At 48.8% G+C, this 16111-nt stretch overlaps 1 pseudogene; it reads left to right on the top strand.

The window, feature by feature from the left end:
- Nucleotides 1–12588: 12588 nt before the first annotated feature.
- The window catches only part of LOC143165652 (E3 ubiquitin-protein ligase RBBP6-like), a 29107-nt pseudogene continuing 25584 nt past the window's right edge, over nt 12589–16111 (top strand).

Below are 16111 nucleotides of genomic sequence, written 5' to 3'. Positions count from 1 at the left end.
GGCATCTGACCTTGGAGCAGGCACCTTTCCCGTGCTACAAGAGAATAACGGACATAAGTGGGCACCTCACGATTGGAAAATTTTGCAGCAAGCTAAGAACACTGTGTGTCAAAAAAAAAAAAAAAAAAAAAAAGGGGGGGGGGGGAAGAAAAAAGAAAAAAAAAAAGGGAAAAAAGAAAAAAAAAAAAAAAGAAAAGTAATCTACCGGGATCCTGCCATGGGCCAATGGCTGGGCCCTGTGCCTGTAATCTTTAGTGGAAGGGGATATATGTGTGTTTCTACAGGTAATGGACCGGTCTGGGTGCCCAGCAGATCTGTGAAGCCTGCGTTATCATCAGGACAAAGAGAATCAGAGGACCCGTAACCGCAGAACTTAGCTCATGTGATAAGCTTTCCAAAAACGGTGGTAAAAAAAAAAAAAAAAAAAAAAAAAAAGAGGGGGAAAAAAAGAGGGGGGGGAAAAAAAGAGAGGGGGGAAAAAAAAGAGAAAAAAAAAAGAGAAAAAAAAAAAGAGAGGGGGAAAAAAAAAGAGAGGGGAAAAAAAAAAAAAAAGTTGTTTAGAGTGCCTACGGTGTGTACCGTGAGTATTGTGTCAGTGTTACCGTTGTGATAAGAAGCAGTGGGCCCAGTGCATGCGCGCACAAAGGTGGTGTGGTGTACCGTGAGTATTGTGTCAGTGTTACCGTTGTGATAAGAAGCGGTGGGCCCGGTGCACGCGTGCACAAAGGTGGTGTGAAACCTGCTATCTGAAAGAAATAGTGCTGTATAGAATATTAATAACCACTGGACACGAAATACAGTCCACGAAACTGCCAAATTGATTATTGTTAATTAAAAAAAAAAAAAAAAAAAAAAGGGGGAAAAGGCAATTCGCCTAGAAGGGAAAATGTTGAGCCAGGCAGATGTGATCGTAATTGGGCTAATCTTAATTATCCCAGGGTCGGCAACTATATATCGCATTAACCCTACGCCAAGAAGATTCAACAAGATCAGGGGTTATTCAATACCTGGCTTAAGAATATATTTGGGGAACTGCCATCTTGGATAATAAGTTTAATAGAAGAAAGCTTACGCATTTTAATTGTTATATTAGTAATAAGTATATGCTCTTGTATAATTTTTAGCTGTGTGAAGAAAGCAATTATGAAAATTGTTAATCAAGTCTGGGTTGCTCAAAAACAAAAAGGGGGAATTGTGGAGGAGTGGCTGATACAGCAAGGGCACGATCTAGGATCCGTGAGCAACCCATGTTTTTAACAGTAGCAGGGATATGCTGACAAAGACGGCTGGTGACCTTGACCATCCTTCCCTGGGCAGAAGAAGGAGCCTCGCCACGTGATGAACAACAAAAGCGGAACAACACCCGGGATAAGGAGGAGGCAGAGATCGGCGAGACCAGCCGGCAGCTACCAATGAGAAGGGTGTTGTGAACGCGTGGACAGCTGTGATTAACCAATTATAGGTTGTTATGAAGCGCGTGTCCGAAGGTGTTGTGAGTGCGTGGACAGCTGTGATTAACCAATTATAGGTTGTTATGAAGCGTGTGTCCGAAGGTGTTGTGAGTGCGTGTATAGCCGTAATTAACCAATCATAAGTTGTTAGGAACCGCAATTAACCAATCATAAGTTGTTAGGAAGCGCGTGTTCATAGTAGATAACTATATAAGCCCTGTTATAAGTGTAAATAAAGGAGGATGACCATACTCATATTGAGATCCATCATTACTCCGGATTCGCACTCCCGCTCCGCCGTCGAAACTGGGAAACTCCAACAATATTCCTCTGCAGATTTCTGGCTGCCGATGGAGCATGGCATAACTCCTCCTGCAAGCTCTCATTTTTCCAGCTGATAGCTTGAGCAGGGCTGGGACATCCCCGCAGCACACTGGGAGCAGGAGTCCTTCACCACACGGCTCTGCTCCCTCGGAATCGTCACCCTCTGGGAGTACCAAGACGACAGCTCCTAATTACATGTCCTGAGTGCAGCTTCCACCAACTGTCCCCTGCTACACACCAACAGAAACAGCACTGTCCACTCCCCTGACTGTCTCCATGCTCGGGAGGAGCTGCTCACACACCCCTGGCAGCCGGCCATGCTGCCTGAAAATTCCTGCTGTGCTGCTCAAGGCCATGAAAACTGTCACACTACGGCTGTACCCACATCACTGTTCCTCATTCTGAGTGACACTGCCCATTTCTGTGTGTTCCCATCTGCCCACAGCCAGCTGTTGCCTTCTGTCTTGTAAGCATTTTGGAAAAGCACCATTTTTTTCTGAATACCTGTTCTGAGCTCACTACAGCACAGGCCCAGAGTCCATGACTATGGCTGGTGAAGTCTGTAGCAACAATGAATTGTGCAGGGATGAAAAATACCCATTAGTTCAGCTCATTTCAGTCATTCAAGACAAGGCTTTTGGCTAGAACACAGTTGAGAAAATTTAAAACCAGCACTAACCTACACTCCCACCTTGATTGGCGGCTCTTTCTTCATCAGTTCTTTGCATTTCTTTCTCTCCTCGGGAGTACACAGCAAGATTTTCCTTATTGTAGGAAACAAGAAAAATCAGTCTCAAATATGAAGAAAGCCTGACATCCACATACTTGGTGCCTACACAGTGACATTAGCAAGGCCCTGCCTATACACAAAAGATTAAATTAATGTACAGTTTTCCTACGCAGGAAGCAACTAAGGATCAATTGAATACAACCATCTCTTGTTACCTATTTTCACAAGAGGCACATGCTGCTTCAGCTTCTATCTTTCGGGCTGTTACCTATGAGAAAATGGAAGCGTGTTTTATTGTAAGAAGGAAACCCTTAGTTGGAAAGTCAGTTCATGGCCTCATTTGCCTCTCTATGCACATATCTAGTGAATAGCCCAGGAAACGTTACAGAAGTGATTAGCAAAGCAAACCCAGGACACCTCAAGAGATCCCGTAACTACACGAGTCTGTCTTTTCACCCCGGAGGTCCCAAAGCACCAGGGCAGGAGCAGGCAGGGCAGTCGTGTGCCTGGGTCGCACCGGGGAGGAGAGAGCAGGAACAGCGCTCTGGCACCCAGGATTAGTAATAAGAATTTCTGCTCTCACCTGGGGCTTAGTCCATGTGCAAGTACAGCACTGATCCAGATACGAAACTGAGGGTGTCAGTTAATCCCAGGTGCCACGTACACTGTACCTTCTTCCATTGCTTCCTCTCGATGAAGTGTTTTCCAGTCTCTTCAACCTCATCCCAGCTCAGGTAACTGCACTCTGGCTCAGGGCTGACCTGGGGCTGGTGACTCTCGGGGCAGCAGCAGGAACCGCTCTGACCCTGGCTGTGGGGTTGTCGCTGGGGCTGAGCACTTGGGCCCAGGGCTGGTGAACTGGGCCATGGCGGGGCCTGTGGGCAGTGAGGTCTCCGGGCCCCCCCAGCCCCGTCCACGCTGGAAGATACCTGCTCCTGCGCCTGCAGCGCGCCTGAGCCTGGCCTGGTCCTGGTCCCTGCCTCACCCTGGCTGCCCCCAGCCCGTCTCTCACCCATTTCTCCTCAGGCCCCTCAGCCTCCGCCCCCACTGCTGCCCCAGGCCGGCTGTGACAGGCCAACACCAGCTCCACTGATTGGCTCAGCCACGGCCAATGGCCTGGCCGTTGCTGGGCAGGCACAGGCAGCCCGGGCCTCTCCTCAAAGAGCTGCCCTGTGCCCACTGCCTGCTGCGCAGCAGCTTGCTCCTCAGCCAGCCAGGACACTGGGCCTGCGGAGAGACGGCCTTCAAGAAGGGCCATTGCACCTGGAGCTGTTCTCTCAGCAGCGCAAGGTGTGCGCACAGCTCTGCCATGCCTAAGTACTCTCATGGGGCCTGGGCCTGCTCAGGGAGGGCGGGAAGGGAAAGAGAAAGGAGGGAGGGTGAGGGGAGGGGAGGAGAGGGAAGGGGAGGGGACAGGCCAGGAGGGGAGCTGCCAGGAAGGGAGCTTCCCTGGATTGCTCTGGATTGGCAAGTCTTTCCAAAAATACAGGTCTGTCTGTGCTGCCAGCCACAGCCCTGGGCAGGAGGAGCTGCGTGACGGGAGCCGCTCACATCGGCTAGGCCGGCACCTGGCAGGAGGCAGGGCTCTGCCCCCGGTCCCACCGCCCGTGCTGAGCCCAGCACCCAGGGCCTCCCTCAGGCCTTGCCTTCCCCCGGGTGGTGAGGAGGAGAGACACCCTGTCCTGGCATGGCGCAGGGCATCCTCCTGTGGCCAGAAGGAAGGACAGAGCCCCATCACTCCCTCCACGGGGGCTGAACACTGTACTTCATGTCTGTCCCCGGGGCTCCCCCGTGCTTGCAGGCCCCACAGGGCTTCAGGGCCAAGCAAATGCCAGGTCGCCAGGGGCTCCTGGGGCTCAGGGCAGCTTTGGGCATCTCCGAAGCTGAGGGGCGGCTGCCCCTTTGCTTCTGCAGATGCAGTTATTTGCTACCCCCTTCGTGGTCAATACTGTTTCTCCTTGTGGCACATGGACTGGGCAGAAGCCACTTCCCTGTTAGTCTGGGAGACTTCAGGGAAATGAGGAGGTCCCAGCATGCACACAGGTAGAAGGACAGTGGAAAGGAGCCCTGTCAAGGTTCTTCTGCTGTTTCACATCTTAACTCAGACATTTGTGTGCATCCCAGCACCAAAGTCAGCTTTTTGTCCTCCAAGCTGCACAGCTTTTTGCCAGCAAAAGCGAGTTGGGCTGAGCTGGTCTTTGGGATAACTTGGCTCCTTCCTTTTTTAATTGCATGCCTATACTTTTCCTTTTTTCCACCAATGTCTTCTTTTCTCCCCCCTTCCCCCTGAGTTCCATCCTCTTTCAAATGTAATCATGATTTCAGTTTCTAGACAGATTATCAAGTAGGTAGACACAGGATATAAGTATAGGCTGGTCTATATCTCCAGAGCTGTACACTGAGCTATTTTACCTTTAAAGCCTAGATAGAGATGGGCTACAGGTAGAGTTTCTGTTTGCTAATTATTACTTCTTTTGCAGTCCTGTGACAGTGACAGTAAGTTTGTCTGCCTGCAGCTCTGTAGCAGTTAAAACTACCACTGAAACAGTTTTGATGGTGGATGCTGTTCGATGTGGTTCATTTTGGGTACTCATTTCATTGAGCTAGAATTATTTCTTTGCAATTAGTGATGGGGACCTTCTTGCACTGGTCTTCTCTTTCTGGAGTGTGTCCTGACATCCTTTGTCATCCAGAGCTTTCCCCTCTGTTGCCAAGAGGAGCCATGGTCGAGATGTGGACTGAATCCTGTGAGTAATGGCTTCAGCAATAGGCTTGGATTTTCTGAATTGCTTCCGCCCTGAGTTTTGATGTGCTTAAAATCTAGAGGAAATATGGGAGTGTTTCCTTCTCCACCTCCCCTCCTCCTTCTCCTGTTGCCTCCTCCTCTTGTTCCTTCATGTTGCCTCCTCCTCGTCGTCCTCCTCCTGTTCTGTTGCCTCCTCTTGCTTCCTGTTGCGTTCTTCTCCTCCTACTCCTATTGCCTTCTGTTTCCTCCTGTTGCCTCCTCCTCCTCCTCTTCCCTCCTATACCTTATCATACTGTTGCCTCCTGTTGCTTCCTGTTGCCTCGTCCTCCTCTTCCTCCTCCTTAGAATCATAGAATCATAGAATAGTTTGGGTTGGAAGGGACCTTTAAAGGTCATGTAGTCCAATACCCCTGCAATAAGCAGGGACATATCCAACTAGATCAGGTTGCTCAGAGACCCGTCCAACCTGACCTTGAATGTTTCCAGGGATGGGGCATCTCTGAGCAACCTGTTCCAGTGTTTCACCACCCTCACTGTAAAAAAAATGTTCCTTATATCTAGTTCCTCCTCCAGTTGCCTCCTGTTACCGTTTTTGCCTTTTCTACCTGTTGCCTCCTGTTACCTTTTTTGCCTTTTCTACCTGTTGCCTCCTGTTGCTTCCTGTTGCCTCCTCTTCCTTCTCGTCTTCCTCTTTCCTTCTTTTGTGTTCCATTGCCTCCTCCTCCTCCCGTTGTCTCCTGTTGCCTCCTCCTTCTGCTCCTCCTCCTCTCCCACGTCCTACTGTTGCCTCCTCCTCTTCCTGCTTTTGCCTCCTGTTGCCTCCTGTTGCCTCTTCCTCCTCCTCCTCCTCCTTCTCCTGTTGCTTCCTGTTGCCTCCTGTTTCCTCCTTCTCTCTCCTCCTCTAATTTTTTTTCTGTTGCCTCCTCCTCCTCCTCCTGGTGTCTCCTGTTGTGTCCTGTTGCTTTCTCCTCCTGTGGCCTCCTGTTGCCTCCTCTTCCTGTTTCCTTGTTTTACCTCCTGTTGCCTTTTCCTCCTCCCTCTCCTGTTGCCTCCTGCTGCCTCCTCTTCCTCCTCTTGCCTCCTGTTACCTTCTTCTCCTCCTCCTCTGTTTGCTTCTGTTGCCTTGTCCTGCTTCTCTTCCTCCTGCTCCTCCTCCTCTCCCACCTCCTCTTCCTCCTCCTGTTGCCTCCTATTTCTTCCTGTTGCCTCCTCCTCCCCCTCCTCCTCTTCCTGATGCCTCTTGTTGCCTCCTGTTGCCTCCTTTTCCTCCTCTTCTTGTTGCTTCTTTTTGCCTCCTGTTTCCTCCTCCTCCTCTTACTTAATTCTGTTGCCTCAGGTTGCTTCTTCCTATTGCCTCCTGTTGCCACATGTTGCTTTCTCCTCCTCCTCCTCTTCTTCCTCCTCCTGTTGCCTCTTCCTCATCTTCCCATTGCCTCCTCCTCCTGTTACCTCCTGTTGCCTCTTCCTCCTACTCATTGTTTTGCCTGTAAAACTTCTTTGCCATCCAAGGAGAGGGGAAAGGACACAGCATAGAATTACCAAGGGAATTTATTCTTCTATAATTCAGCTGTGCCGCATAGCGGTGCCCCAGCCTAATGCATGGGGGACCCTGACACAGAGGAAAGCAGGGTTTATAGATGTTGCAATGCAGTTGTGTAGACCAGTCTAATCACTCGTCCTAAGGAGTGGGCTAATTAGTTACTATTGCTCATGTAATTGGTACATACTGTCCCATGCAGGATCAGTACGTGCTTGTCCCGTGGAGGTGGTACAGATGTGTGGTCAGTGGTGTGTTCATCTTCTTGGTCTAAACCGATGTCCCGTGCAGGTGGGGAGGGTTTATCCTGGATTCTGGTCAGTTGTGGTTCTGGCCATGGTTATACGCCTGGTTTCATTGAAGGAGAAATCTTCTATTGTTTTGTCATTGGTGTGGGGTGCTCTCAGCTGGCAGGAGCTGGCTTAGGCTGGGTCTTCAGGTCACATCGACCCCGAGATAAAAGCTCATACTCTGAGGTAGTGTTCATTCTTCTAAGCAAGTCGCATTGTAGTTAGCATCTTGTCTTTCACAGACCCTCCTCTTCTTCAGTCTGTCAGGACCTATAAATATAATACTTGGGAGTTACAGTATCACAAAGAGAAAGACCACATTAAATACTCAGACAAAAGACAACAAAAGTGAATAATATTATTATTAAGATCATTATAAGTTTTTGTGCCCATTGAGCAATTTAGGAAACCATGACGTTAGCCAATTTTAAAGCATCAAAAGTTTGTTCTTGTCCTACTTTATGTAGGACTTGCAAAAGAGTTTTAATTAGTTCAATATTTGTCTTGATTCTTTGATTTTGATTGACATAAAAGAACCAGCTAGTATTAGTTAGGGGACGTACTCAACCTTGTGCTGCTGAGGTTATAAAACCTCTTTGTTTCCATATTTCCCTGTGGCATGGCACACTCCGAAGGCGTATCACGAGTCTGTGTAGAAGTTAACCGATTTATCTGTGCTTAGTTACAGGCTTCAGATATGGCAATTAATTCAGCTGCTTGTGCACTCAGTTTGGGCTAATTAACACTTAGTTGCTTATTAACACTTTACTTTCTGTAGTAACTGCAAAGCCCATGGTGCCCTGTCCACTTAGGTAATATGGAGAACCGCCAACATATAGATTCACATCTGGATTTGCAAGAGGGGTCTCTTGGAGGTCTTCCTCTATTTTTCCGGATTCTTGTATGACTTCTATACAGTCATGATGCGGCAGGATGGGTAGTGGAAGTAAGGAAGCTGGATTTAAAGTGTTGCAATGTTTCAGTGTAATGTTGTCAGCTGTTCAGCGTTGCTTCATATTTATGAAGGCGTTGAGGCAACAAAGCTTGAGTTACAGGATTTGTCAAGCCTGTTTGAACTTCACGGGGTACTTGAACTTCTAGGGGGTGTGCTAGGACTATAATTTTCACTTTCTCTATTAAAGCAGCTGCAGCATGCATGGCATGCATACAAGGAATAGATCTTCACATAACTGGATCTAATTGCATAGAGTAATATGCTACAGGCCTTGGTTGCCCCCCCCAATTCTTGTGGCAGTACCCCAGAGACAGTTCTTTGTCTTTCATGTACATGTAAGATAAAAAGTTTATCATAATTTGGAGGGCCAAGTGCAGGGTCTGTCAATAAGGCTCGTTTAAGTTTTTCAAAGGTAGTCATCTGGTCCACACTCCATGGCAAAGGTTCTGCTTGATCCTGATGTATACTGTTTAGGATCGGCCTCGCTAATTCTCCAAAAGCAGCAACCCATGGTCTACAAAATCCTACAGCTCCCAAAAGGACTCACATCTGGTTTTAGTTTGTGGCCGGGGAGTATTTTAGATTGCTTGGATGTGATCCGGGGATAAAGTCGAGTTCGGGTCCAAGTAAGTTGCCCTGACATCCAAGTAAAGGCAAAAATATATTTGGAATCTGAAAGAATGGGGATGCTGAAAAACGCTTTGCATGCATCAATTACGGTATAAAATTCAGAATTTGCGGGGATTAAGGTAATAACAGTTGATGGATTGGGCACTATTGGGTGGGGTACTTATACCCACTCGATGGCTCTTAAATCCTGTACGAATCGGTAGACAGGTTTCCTGTCTGGGCCTGGTTTAGTGTTTTTAATGGGTAGAATAGGGGTGTTAAATGGTGATTGGCATTCTTTTAATATCCCTTGGTGTAAAAAGGGATCAGGAGTGATACGGCTTCAATGGCTTCATGAGATAACAGGTATTATTTGAGTGAAGGTGGGGGACCCTCTTTAGTTCGTAGGATAACTGGTTTTGTGGATTTTAGGAGTCCTACTTCAGTGGGATCCCACCCCCAAATATGGGGCAAGAGTGTTTGCAGTTCTTTTGGTAGGGTGAAGTCTCTAGGGCTTTCCTGTAATTCTTGATAGGTCTCTGGAGCCGCGTGCCCTGGGGGGAACAGTTTAAATTTGCCTGCACTTTGCAGAGTAAATGTCTCCCTAACAAATTTGATGGGCTGTTTTCAAGTAGTATAAAAGAATGTGTAATTGATAGGAGCCCTACCTGGAGGGGCGTCTCTTCTAACAAGGGTACGTGTTGGGGACTTCCTTCAATTTTCATGATACATTTTTATCCCACTGTGTTCATGTTTTGTGGTTGTTTGTTTAGAGCCAAATGCATATCCTGGATTCTGGTTTGTTGCGATTCTGGCCGTTGTTATACGCCTGGTTTCCTCGAAGGGGAAATCTTCCACTGTGTTATCGTTGGTATGGGGTGCTCTTGTCACCGAAAATCGGGAATAAAACTCCTTAACACTGGGTGTATTAAAGAGCAGGCATTACTTTATTCAGCCGGGTGCATGGAGGATCTCTCCTCCTAGCGTGCACACCATATGTTGCATCAACTGTCCCTTATATGGTTCTTCGATATACATATTCATAATAATTTCTTGGAATAATCATGCATATTAATTATATTTCTAAGAACTAACTATAATATTTGCATAGTCTTTCACGTGTGTGTTTTGAGTCCTTAGGAGCATCTTCAGGTGTCTTAGGTGGTCTCTGGTGGTCTCTGGTGGTCTCTTGTGGTCTTTGCAGGAGGTGAACTTTTCTTGAACCTTTGGGCCCTTCTCCTTATATGGTCACAAATTGGCTCATCACTGTCGTTTGCCACAGTTTTGGTTGTCCTTGTCTGGTTTCTGCTAGTACTTATCTGTCTCTCACGATGTGCTCGTTAACTGTGGTCTTGTATGCAATGTACTCATTAGCTTTGGCCTTGTATGTTTGACGCACACTTGATTAATCCAGCAGTTTATCTTACAACTATTTACAACACACTCAGCTGGCAAGAGCTGGCTTCAGCTGGGTCTTGGGGGCCTATCGGTCCCAAGGTAAAAGCTCATACTCTGCGGTAGTGTTCATTCTTCTAAGCAAGTCGTACTGCAGTTAGCATTTTGTCTTTCACAGCTGCCCCAGGGGAATGGGGAAACGTCTCTGCTCCGTCCTGCTGCGGGAGCTGGGCTCAGCCTTGGTGTTGAGGGCCGAGAGCGGGTGCTCTCCAGACAGCTAAAGACAGGACTGGCGGTGCGTCTGCCTTGCACTGACATTGCACAGGGACGTTCACAGGAGGAGGCTGGTCTTGTGTCTTTCCTCTATACCTGTTGCTCCCACCTGGTCCTTTTCTTCTCCTTCTTTGTAGTAAGAGAAGAAGATTATTTAGTGATGCATTTGCAAAATCCTTTGTGCTTGGAGATGTACTCTTTGGCACTACAAGGCACTGCATACCTCGCTTGTGTAGCACTTTGAGGAACAAGTCCCCCAGGAAGGGAATTCCATGAGGTGGGCAGCTCCACCTCCTCCAGTTACGAAGGAGCTTTAAATGTGCAGTGCCCTGCAGGTGTCTTTCACATACTTTTCTTTTGGCTTTTTTTGACATGATGCTATTGTTGCAGGAAACTGCAAGCCCCAGTGCTCAGCTGGTGAGGGGACCGAGTCACCCTGACAAAGGGGGACCTGCCGGACACCTGCACAGCCATTCATGTGGGTACTTTCATGAACACCTCCTTGCAAATCTGTTGGGCACTTCCCAAGGATTCCCAGAAACACACGTTAACAAGGTCCTGCATTTCTCAGCCAGTGCCATCCAGCCTTGGGCTGTTGTCAGTGTCCTCACACGTAAGCCATTTCAGGTACTCTTTCCCTGCAGGGCTTTAGGCTGCTGCCCAGCACTTGTGTGCTATCTGAAGGTGGCTAATGTAGAGAAGAGGAGAAATGGGGGCGGTAGCGGGTATAAAGATGAGGTCTTGCTCCAACAGGGGCAGACCTGGTGGGAAGACCTCGATCGAGTTTCCCGTTTGTAGTCTTGGTTAAGTCTTCCTCTGTTGTAGGAACCGCTCCAAGAAAATGACAGGCTGGGACTGAACCCCAGAGGAGGCTGCAAGAACAGCCCTAAATGGAAATCACTCTTTTTTGTCCAGGCGCTCTGATTTGATACTTGGAGAAAGGGCTTCTTCCTCACCAGCACCATCTTACACCCCTTCCTTCCTTGGTCAGTGGGGGGCCGACAGCAAACAGGCGGGCTCTGTGGGACCACAGTGTCTGCCTCGTAGGACTAAGGTAACTTGTGGGGGGGTGGGTCACGGTACCAGATGGGCAGTGGATTTCTTTCTGGGATCTTTGCATTGCTCTGTTTTCCCTCCCACACTGCAGCTTTCTTCACATCTGCCCCTGCTACAGCCACACTCCTTCCAAGAGTGGCTACTGCTAAGCTGTGAAGCCATGCTATTTCAGGTCTCCATCCTCAGGGACTTTCTATACCCTGCTGTATGAAGCCCTGAGCATCATGGTCAGACCTCCTAGCCAGTGCTGCTTGGAGCTGGAGGACTGCAGGGCTGAGGTCCTCCTGGTGTCCTTTCCAACTGGAACAAACCAATGACCCTGTCATTTTCCTGCTCTTATTTTCACACTGCTCCCTCCCCTCTCCATCCCACCTAGATCCATCCCATTCGTCTGCCTTTGGTCCTTCCCAAGGAAGGCCCTTCGCATTTTGTCCAGGGCGCCTGCAGGGCTCGCATGCAAGGCCTGCATGGAAGAGAAGGGCTGTGGACTTGGCACCTTGGCTGAGTGGAGAGCAGCAGCTCTGGGTGCTGAGCAAAGGCAGCCCCATTTCCCTGGGAGCTCCTCTTGTAGTAGGGGGCAGCATGCCTGGGGGGAGCAGAGGAAGGTGGGTGTGGAGGGGAGTCCTTGGGCTGTGCAGGCTGACAGGGCTTCTGCTGCTTCTCTGCAGCCCTCCAGGAGAGCCTCTGGGAGTCTCTTAGCTGCCCACGGCCACGGCTTCTGGGGTTTCCCCACAGCTCTGGTCCTTTCAGGAGGAAAGAGGAGGACCTTTGCATGGCTGTCTTTGCAGGACATGGTGGGCATGGAGTATTCTCCAGAGGACAGCAGATCTTCTGCCACAGCCAGCACAAGCCAGCTAACCTGGGCATGTCCATGGGAGGCATCTACAAACTGATTGAGCCCCACCTGCCTGGGCAGGGTCAACAACACCGCCTGTGTGGGCTTCTGCTTACATCGCCTCTGCTTGGGCTGTATAAGGCTGGTATGGAGAAGACAAGCTGCCTACCTGGTCTGCTGTCCAACATTTGACCATGTGCTGCACACCGTGCGAGAAGAGGACTACGATGAGGGGCACAGAGTCAGCTCTTCTTCCCATGCCACAGGAAACGTGGCAGGGAGAGGGCCCGGAGGAGATCCCCGCGGCAGGGCTGTGATCTCCGCAGACAGCTCATGGAGCACACAGACTACCACCTTTCCGCAGGGAGGAGGAGGAGGAAGAGGACGATGAGAAGGAGTCCACCAAATTGTGACCAAGTCCCCAGGGATGATGCAGCTCCAGGGCCCTCCAACACCATCTCCCAGCGGGCTCCCACACCCAGAGCTGCTTGGGAGCAAACCGTGCCAAGGGAGAGGGCCCGGAGCAGATCCCTGCGGTGGGGCTATGATCTCCACAGTGGGTTTGTGGAGTACAGGGACTACAACCCCTCAGCCTGGAAGAGGAGGTACCGCAATGGGGAACGACTACTGTGAGTAACGGCTTCACCAGCAGGCTTGGACTTTGTGAATCCCCAAAGGCAATGGACGTGGCTGGTGCTCCATCCCTGAATGTTGATGTGCTGACAACCTAGAGTGAATTCTGGGACATTTCTTGATAGGACCCAGACTTACCCAGGTGTTTTCAATTAGACACAGGAAAATGCACTTTATCACTCCTCTGCCACTATGCACAAGACTGAAAGATGTCATTGCTCGTAGAACGATCTGACATCAGTACGGTTACCTTCTGTGTTAGGTACTTGCTTGTTTTCATCAAGTTACAGTCAGGAAAAGGGAAGACTTGACCTGATAATCCAATTCCTGACTTTAGAGGGAAAGGAAGGTAGCCCAAGGCACAGAGATCAGAGTGTGGGTTTGTTGGACTTCTGGCAAAGTAAGCAGGGGAACAGACTATTTTCCAAAACTGTTTCTTGACCAGTAACTGTCAATGGCAGCGTTAGGCTTCCCCGGATGTTTCTGTGTTGGAGGTTAGAGCTGGTTCTTCTGGGTGCTCCTGTAGAGAACTTTTTAAACTTTTTTTTAAAAAAAAGTTCTTTTTTTTTAACAGTTTTTGGCTGTTAAATATGCTTTCGTGCAACAATATTGTCTCCTCTCTTTTCAAATGTCATTTCCTGCAGTCATTGCCGAGGGAATGGCTCTGCCACAAAGGATCCTCTTTCTCCCGGAGAAGATTTGCATGGACTGACAGCAAAGACGGAGAGCTGGAGCAGGACTCCACAACCTGGGCAATACATGCTTTCTCAGCTCCGTCTTGCAGTGCCTGACCTACACACCGCCTCTGGCCAACTACCTGCTCTCTCGGGAGCACAGCCAGGCGTGTGAGTACTTTCATGAACATTGCCTTGCACATCAGCTGGGCAATCCCCAAGGATACCCAGCATCTGGGATTTGATTTAGGAGAGAAACAGCCCTTCTTTGTCAATGCCCCCCCCCCTGAGTTCGTGTTCTTTGAACACTCAAGCCTAGAAGCTGCTTGTCATATCTAGGTGTGTTCATGTTCAGAAAGGCACCTCTTTCTAGTCCCAGGTCTAGGTCCCTTTTCCTGCAAGTTAAACCCTCTTTGCTTATTCCACAGAAAACTGGAAATGTCAGTTTAGCATCTCTCTGAAGAAAGTTTTCTATGCACTATAATGTCCCGGGCTTGTTGGGACATTGGCACCTTGGGAGAAGAGGATTGGAGACTGTTCTTACAACTTCAAGATCTCCATTAGGTTTCCCATCGCCATGGATATTTTGCTAACCTGAGAAGCTTCCTTCCCTCCCTCCCTCCCTGTTCAGGACGCCAGCAAGGCTTCTGCATGATGTGCATAATGGAACTGCATGTTAACAGGTCCTGCATTCCTCAGCCAGTGCCATCCAGCCTTGGCCTGTCATCAGTGTCCTCACACGTGAGTCATTTCAGGTGCTTTTACATGTTTTCTTCCCTTCTTGTAGGGGAGAACTACTAACCTCTTCTTTCTTAGGAACAGGAGAACATTCCCAGCATAGCAGGCAGGAAGACGCCCATGAGTTCTTATGCTATACTGTCGATGCCATGCAGCGAGCTTGTCTGAGTGGAAGCAGCGAGTAAGCACAAGCAAATTGCATTTTCAATGTTCCCGAGCCCTTTGGACTCCTTGATGTACTCCCATCAAGGAAACCCTACACCCAGGCTTTTCAGACAAAACAAAACTCTTGGGGGAGATAACTCTCTGCCCTACTTCTGAGCTCCAATTACCATTTATTTCCAGCTTGGACATCTCTTCTCAAGCAGCTACCATTGTCCATCAAACATTTGGGGGTTTTCTGAGATCCAGAGGTACTTTTCCATTACTATTGCTCTCCTTGGAATTGCCTGTGCCCTGCTGTCTGCCTGTGATAAACAGCTGATCATGTGACTGGCGTAGTAGGTATGGAGGACGTAAACCGGCACAGTCAGTCAACTTCCCTTATCACTGAGCATTTCAATTTGCCTTCCAGTCACGTCCTTGAGCTGCAAAGTGGTTTCCGATTCCTGTGAGGCCTTCCTGAATGTCCCTTTGGATATAAAAGTAAGAGGGTTTGTAACTGTGATTCAAGACGTCCCAAGGCCCCTGTAGCTTTCCAGAATGAACACAGGTCACATAAAAACATATACCACAAACAAAAGAGAGCTTAGTGGTGGGTGGGAAGTGGAATGGACTGTGTCCTTCAGGGGAGGCCATGGCAGTGGTATCCCTGTAGGTGCTGGCTTTAAACTGGACAAGCACGCATTATCCTTTCTGCACCCTTGATGTACTCTCATCCTTCTTCCCTTTGCTCTCCCTCAACACCCATCTGGCTCCGAGGCTGATGGGTTGTCTTGCTTTCATTATTGATGACCCTGCACACCATCGGTAGCTGAACTGTGCAGTGCCACAGAGCGGTAGCTCTTGATAGCCCCAGGAATCCCTGGGAAATGAGGGAAATGTTCAGCATAATACCCTCTTTCTGCCTCCTTCTGGACACTGCTTTCAGGTTCATGGTCGGTTTCCTCAGCATCAGCTACTTGGGTCTTCTTGTCAGCTCCTAGTAAGCGTATGGACGAGGGCATTTCCCCGAGCTCAGTGCTCTCCTTTCTCACTCCTCCAGGCAGCCTCATCTGTCACCACAGCGCTGGTGGACTTTGTGAAACCTGAGCAACTGGATGGCAAAAACTGCTTTAAATGTAGCAAGTAAGATGATTACCAACGACGTATTAATACTAGATCCTGCATGAAGGTGTTGCATGTCATCGGGCATAAGTTATCTTTTCACGTAGGTTTAATGCATAATAATGAGATGCAGCTGTTTTGGGTTGGTTTTTTTTTAGTATGGCCTTATGGTACTGAATAGCCTTAAAATAGCTTAAGGCTGTGTGAGACATGAAAGCTTGTCTGGCCTTCTGGGGGGAAGATAGGGTGCATTTCAGCACTTGGCTCGGTGCTTGATTTCAAGGTGTGGCAAGATGGTTGCCGCCTCCAAGAGGTTTACAATCCGTTGTGTGCCCAAGGTTCTCACATTGTTTCTGAAAAGGTTTGAAGATTTCACTGGTGGGAAGATCAGCAAGGTGTGTACGCAATTGGAGTGCAACTTTCTCTTCCTGGAGCAGGAGATTTCCCAAAGCAGTATGCTCTTTCACATGTTGTTCATGTTGGGTTTTTCCTGTTCCCTTCTGGGGAGAGAAGAGTTCCCATGGGAAGACAAGCATGTACTCTGCTCTGACAGAGCTGCTTTGGCCAAGAACAGTTTCCTGCCACCCAAACCATTACAC

This window comes from Aptenodytes patagonicus, chromosome 11 (assembly GCF_965638725.1).
Source record: "Aptenodytes patagonicus chromosome 11, bAptPat1.pri.cur, whole genome shotgun sequence".
NCBI classification, from domain to species: Eukaryota; Metazoa; Chordata; class Aves; order Sphenisciformes; family Spheniscidae; genus Aptenodytes; species Aptenodytes patagonicus.
The sequence above is the reverse complement of the archived record's forward strand: the minus strand, read 5'-3'. Positions and strand labels throughout refer to the sequence as shown.